The 6,676-nt window shown below is 37.9% G+C and overlaps 1 non-coding gene across 1 annotated transcript; it reads right to left on the reverse strand.

Moving 5' to 3' along the window:
• Positions 1 to 2,456: 2,456 nt before the first annotated feature.
• Positions 2,457 to 2,531, reverse strand: Trnap-ugg (transfer RNA proline (anticodon UGG)). Its single transcript has one exon. It is a non-coding gene; the product is annotated as a tRNA-Pro (tRNA).
• Positions 2,532 to 6,676: the final 4,145 nt, after the last annotated feature.

The raw sequence follows: 6,676 nt of genomic DNA on the forward strand, positions 1-6,676 counted from the left end.
ATCGGGAGCGTGATATTGTTTTCGAGAACAACATAGAACTCCAGCATTGAACTATAGCTTATAGCTATAGGGTAAGGGAAACTATGAATCTGAAGTAAGATGAATTGATATAGAATGACATCTACACTCCGCTTATATTCACTTAATTTTATTGATAACAGTGCCTTTTGGAGAAGTTTTTTTTTCTTTTTTTATTTGTTTTACTTGGTCGTCGTTAATCAAATACATATGAAAGATGGACTATGCGTCAAGATAAACGAAAAGTAAAAAGAAAAAAACTTGCCACGCGGCAAAGTGGCACAGCGACAAATAGAAAACGTAGTTTGTTTAAAAAAACAGAAAGGGTAACTTATGTTTTACGAACTGCGTATTATTTCATAGTGTTTCCGGTTATTATTTGCAATAAATCAAATTCTTTGTAGGCTTATTTTTCAGTAATATCCACCTTAATCTCCCTTTAATTATTTTGCTTGATCAAAGCTTATAAGAGGAGTTATTTGGTTAAACACATTTATTAAGCAAACAATTTTTCAACTTCTCCGTGAAAAGTATGAAGAATCCTCGCCAAAACTGTTCAAGCCACACAAAGGTTGATTTTTTAAAAATAAAAAAACAACAGAAAACAGAAGGCATTTTGGCTCCAGAAACGAGCAACAGACATCCCAGTTTGTCACGAACGACAAAGCTATGAAAACATGCTCCATATTCCCAAAGGCCATTAAGCTGTTTTGGCATACCATCTGCTATTTATGTCTTCGAGTGGTTTTAAGCCACACAAGTGTTTAATGAACACGTGAATGATAAAGGTTCATCTTCTGATTCGACTTTTTAAATGACAGCCATAACAAAAAAATACCCGGAGAGTTTTCATTTTTCTAACTTTGTGCACGATGAACACAAAAGTCCTCACGCTGATTAGGTAATCATGTTTTACTAACATCACTTTACCTAGAGCAATAAAATAAATATATACATACAGAGTACAATTTTCTTTGCTCTTATTCAACGGTGGATAAATGGAACTAAAAATCCTGTATATTCATTTGCCTATGGTTATCAATGACTTTTTCCATCGTTTATGCCAACAACAATCCAATCTATCTCTCTCTCTCTGAATCTTAAGATAAGATTCAGAATAATGGAGAGGCAGTTATGTATCTGAATGAGAAGTGTCCCGCTAAATCTAATAATTAATTCGACAATAATTTAACTAAATTCTGATGTTTTGATCACTTTCGGTAAAAATGATACTCATACTTTTCTTATGAATATATTCTTCACCTCCGCAGAGAGAGAGAGAGAGAGAGAGAGAGAGAGAGAGAGAGAGAGAGAGAGAGAGAGAGAGTTAAATATCTAACAATACCTATAAATATCGTAAATCCTCTGTGTGATTAATCTGATATGGATATGGTTAAAATATGAGTATGTGCGCATTTCAAATTTACTGGATATTTGATAATGTGGCCCCTCAGGAAAAAAGAAAACGAAAAAAACGAAAGAAATCTGTTGATAATTTTACGTCCTGTGGTCAATATCGTTGTGAGCGATGTTCTAAGTCTGGTAAAGAAGAAAAACACCTGCGTTTTCGCTCAGGTGGGAAGGTCGTTACCCTCCAGGTTGCTGTCTGTAGCTGTACACACGATTCGGGTCCTGTGCTTATAAGAAAATACGCGTCTGCCAGTGCAGTGGTTCGAACCCCAGAGTAAATCATTATTTTGACGAATTGTTTATTTCTTTACCCAGATGACTATTTATTCATCATGGATACATCTGGATCTTGTTGTCACACTGCGGCTTCCTTAAAGGCAAGCATCTCACTTCGTTAAATGGTCTGTTCATTTAAGCTGCCAGTGCCTTTTTTCTTCATAAATATTTTCTCTTCGTATCATACCACGGACGAATCTTAAATATAACGTAGATATTCATATAATACACAACAGTCAATTTAATAAGCTTTAAAAACCATAGTTACAACATTAACTGAAAAGGCGTGAGTGTAATGAGCAGAGTAAAACCCTTTAGGATTGCGTTGGACTAAAGGATGTTTCTTATCAGGGCTTTCGCACGTCTATTTCACAACAAAACGTAAACAGCAGTTCAGCAACTTAGTAGACCACATGCCTGTACTTGTCCACTCAACATCAGGGATAAAAAATATACACATTTCAGAACAACTGGAAGCGACTGTATCTCGTCTTCTAAGTGCTACGTTTGTTGATCCCAAGTTAAAGGGTTAATTACATATATAACAAACGAAGCTTTCCGTGCTCCTTCCCTCAAGTCGGTATCTTGCCAATCACATACTTCCAATAACATTCATCCAGTTGCACTTCCCTGAATGTTCCCTTTTACCTCATCCAATTCATTCGTCTCAACGCTCACCTGCCTCTATAGCCCCTTACCTGCGTACCTGGGAAAGTGTTATAACAATACCACGCCCTCATGAACAAAAGAGCGGGCCTGTCCGGGATTTGAATTTCCCGGGACCTCCTGCACCCAAAGCAGGAATCATACCCCTAGACCAACAGGCCGTGAAGAAGGGTTAAGTTTTCTATTACTTGAGTCGTTTTGCACGTTCTTCTTCAGTTACCCACCTGCAAATGGTCACTGGCAAAAAAGGCAAAAAGGGCAACAATCTGACAATAACAGTCACACCAGCCACTATTAACACATGGTTGCGCGCCTGAAACATACCACATTAATCAGTCATAATTATGAATTCTTGGTTTTATCAATAGTCTTCATTCTGTGATTCCTGAGTACCTTTAAAAAATACTAATAACGTACAAATGCAGGATTATTAGGTACGAGAAACGAATTCACCTTCACTTAAAAATGTTCGGCAACATAATATAAAGTGCAAATCGCAGATCATAATAGCATGATTTATTAAAAGTTTTATAAGAGTTGTGATTGGAATGAATTACCTAGCCTTATTATACATTTACCAGCATATATTACAGCAAATGACAGATGAAAGAACTACCAATATAACATCGTTATATAACAACCCATTAAATCAGTGACATCATACTCAAAAATAGTCTTCATAAATTAATAAGACTGCCAACTGTACAAATAAAACCAATTCAAATATTCATTTAAAATGAAAATTAAAACACAGCATAAATGTAACAGATAAAAAGATTTAAAAGACAAATTGCTTAAAACCACACACACACACACATTCCTCGCCCAGGTTCACGATTTGTTCCCGAGTAATTCTAATGGCAGTGATATGTCTCACTGTCATGAAAATACCAGACTACAGTTTTACTTATATTTTTCCTAGATAAACTGATTTTCTGACAGTTTAACATAGCATTCCTTTGGCACATATCAAACTACGCCATTTTTCGATACTAGCAATTTCATGTCTTATTTCTTAATCTAATTAAATTAAAAAGAGAGATAACATTCCCAGTGTCTAGCGCAGCTATCAATAGTCGGCGCTACGCTACACACCCCATTCTGCTTTCGCCGACTGGTTTTGTATCGCCCAAGGCCAATATATTATTGGTGGGTATCGCCCATGGGAAAATTCTGTCGTGTAACGTATGGCTCTTAAAGGGCTTCAGTTACAGACAGCTATTTGCAGCTTTACTGTGGAAACATCTCTTTCTGATTTATCACTCAGTTCCATATAGCTTGGTCGTTAATCCTTATCTCCCTAGATGGAGAATGCCGTCAATGCGCCTCATGTGGTGCACTATAGTCATTACATCCTTTTACTGTGCTTCCTTTCTTATTCTCTTTCATCTTACTTTCCACCCTCTTCTAACAACTGTCACAGTGCAAATGCGAGGTTTTCCTCCTGTTACAACCTTTTGGCTAAAATTTTTTATTACAATCCTTCCACTAATCTCTCTCTCTCTCTCTCTTCTCTCTCCTCTTCTATCCTCTCCAGTAAATATTCAGGTTCTGAGAGAATTATTCGCGATCGATATTCAGTTAAAACAGGGACCTGAAAGGAAACAAAGCCTACAATGCAACGGCTCTTTCACCAACAACAATAAATCACCCAGATTGTACCACTGGAGCAGTTGCTTGTCGAATATCCACTTCCTCGGAACATTTCCCAAATGCTCCAGGCGCGCCCCTGAAACATACATACTCGAATTCTTCACACTAATATCGAAGGAGTCGATCAATATCCCTTCATTAGATGTGAAGGGGCTTAAAAATTGTATATATACGTTGGAACAAGTAACACAGGCCACAAGAAGCTGAAACAATAAAATATTTGGTGTTAAATTCAACGAATTATAAAACTGAAAAAAAAAAAAAAAATAAAAAAACTACTAAGACAGGACACAACTTCCCGCTTGGTATCAGTAAGAATGAATATACCATGTCTTTTATATTTTATGAGTACGATACTAATGGTATGGGTTTGGCAATGAATACGGAGCCGCCACAAAAAAATGGGAACTTGGGCACCATTGTGCAAAGGCCAAATTATTGGATGGATTTGATTCCACATCTGTAAATTTGGCTGAGGCCAAGCACGGGGGACTTCAGCCTTTCAGCTGATAAGACCGTGAAGGAGGCAGTTGGAGAAGTTAGATAAGCAATCTTGAAGAAAGGCAGTAGGAACGTAGGCCAAGTAAATTACTCAAATCTGGGTGCAGCTATTGGCCGAAAGGGACGTTGCAAACAACCTTTTGTTTGTTGGTTTGCATGGTGTTTTTTTACGTTGCACGAACCAGTGGTTATTCAGCAACGGGACCAACGGCTTTACGTGACTTCCGAACCCCACGTCGAGAGTGAACATTTATCACCAGAAATACACATCTCTCACTCCTCAATGGAATGGTCGGGAATCTAACCCGCGACCACCGAGGTGAGAGCAAACACCAAACCAACCACGCCAACTGAGGCGCTAAACTTTGTGATTCCTGCAGTGCACCACGGGAGGTGCAATGGCAGCACAACGCTCCTTTCGAGGGGGAAAAAATAAGAGGCCACGAACAATGACAATACTCTTCGAGAGAGGCTTTATTTTCTTTGATTTGTGCTAAAATTAACGACTGAGATAGATGAAAACAATAAAAAGAGCCATACATTTTCTTGAAGCATTTTCTTAAAAGCATCATTTCACGAGTGTGAATTAAGTCATTGACAGTGCATAACGAAAGGCGGGGGTTTAACCACCGCCATCTTGAATTGTCAATTTAGATGGCGGTGGTTTAACTCGTCTTAGTCGGTTTACGCATAAAAACAAGAGCATTAAACCTTGTCTTTCATATTTTATTCCAATCATTTTCAAAAGAGCTCTCGATACGTCCAGAAATTTTCTCTTTTCAACGGTTTCATTCCATCCACTAAATTTAAAGCATATGTCATGGAAAATAAGGGATTATCCAGAGCCACACTGATTGCCACCGGGGTGTCAGTTATAGCACTGGGTTCGATTGGCGTCCCCAGAATACTCTTAATATCTGGAACAATGCCAATCAATGACAATTTAACATCCAATATGAACAATTCAAAATTACTACGAGGACCTCTTCCCCAACAATACCTTGCGATCTATCAATCACTTTTTATTGAACAAGTAGTTCCACTGTTAAACAGTCAAACGACCTCCAACCCTCTCTCTTTTCTTGGCATGAGCTTACTTTTGACCTTACGTATCCTGTGACTGACACTCCTCTTCCCTTTTGTTCGTTGAAAGGTACTTTCAGTTTTTAGTTTACTTTTAAATAAATTACCTTTTATAATATAAAGTTATATATAATTGAATGTTTGCATGTTTCAGCTAAATGATGAGGCTATGCCTGGAAACGTTGCCGTAAGAAATACTAGATGAAATGCTGTAAGACGACGTCTTCTGATGGATGCCCTTTGCTGCATATTCTGCCAATGGTTGCTGTTCTGGAAGTTCTATGTGAAGCTCGTCGCTGCCCAGCCTCTTGGCGCCCCTATCTGGACGTCTTCCTTCCTTCTTCATGGCGCTTCTACGACTCTTCTTTGCTGGTGTTGACAATCTCCACTCCTGGTTGAGATTGCGATATCCTCCAGCCCTCCTTAGTACATGCTGAAATTTGTAAAGTAAAAAAAAAAAAAAAAAAAAAAAAAAAAATCAATCTAAACACCTGTCGGAGCGACACACTCGGCTGCTTTTAACTAGTGTCCTTAACAACTGAACTTTTATTGATCTTGTTATTTTTAAACATTTTAATAATGCTATTTCTCAATATGTCTCTTCCATTCACAAGGTCCATAATAGAAAGTTGTATCATTTAGGTATCCACTGTTCCCAACTTAAGGTAAAAAGACCTTTATTTTAACTGTTCAGATTATTGTGAACTGCCGAGAAGGGAGGAGCTCTATTACCTTTCGGTCTTGACTTTTGTTTACCCTGTTTTAAGCCTTCTTTCCATCAGTTTTTTGGTTCTTTAGAACTGCTGTTCCCAAATCGTCAAGTTCCATCCTTATGACTAATATCGAAGTGTTCAGATCGCAGCTGTATACCTTGGCCCATGACACTGGCGTCCAGTTGGACACCTTTTTGAAATAAAGACATATACTACATACACATGTAGAAACTTCTATATCACGGAGAAAAAGTTTTACAAAAACAGAGTACCTACATGGCCACAACGAAAGTGAAACAACGCAGTGCAAGATATTTTACCTTAACCGACATTTACAAGCAGCAAATTACGAAGAT

Source organism: Macrobrachium nipponense, chromosome 32 (assembly GCF_015104395.2).
Source record: "Macrobrachium nipponense isolate FS-2020 chromosome 32, ASM1510439v2, whole genome shotgun sequence".
Classification (NCBI taxonomy): Eukaryota; Metazoa; Arthropoda; class Malacostraca; order Decapoda; family Palaemonidae; genus Macrobrachium; species Macrobrachium nipponense.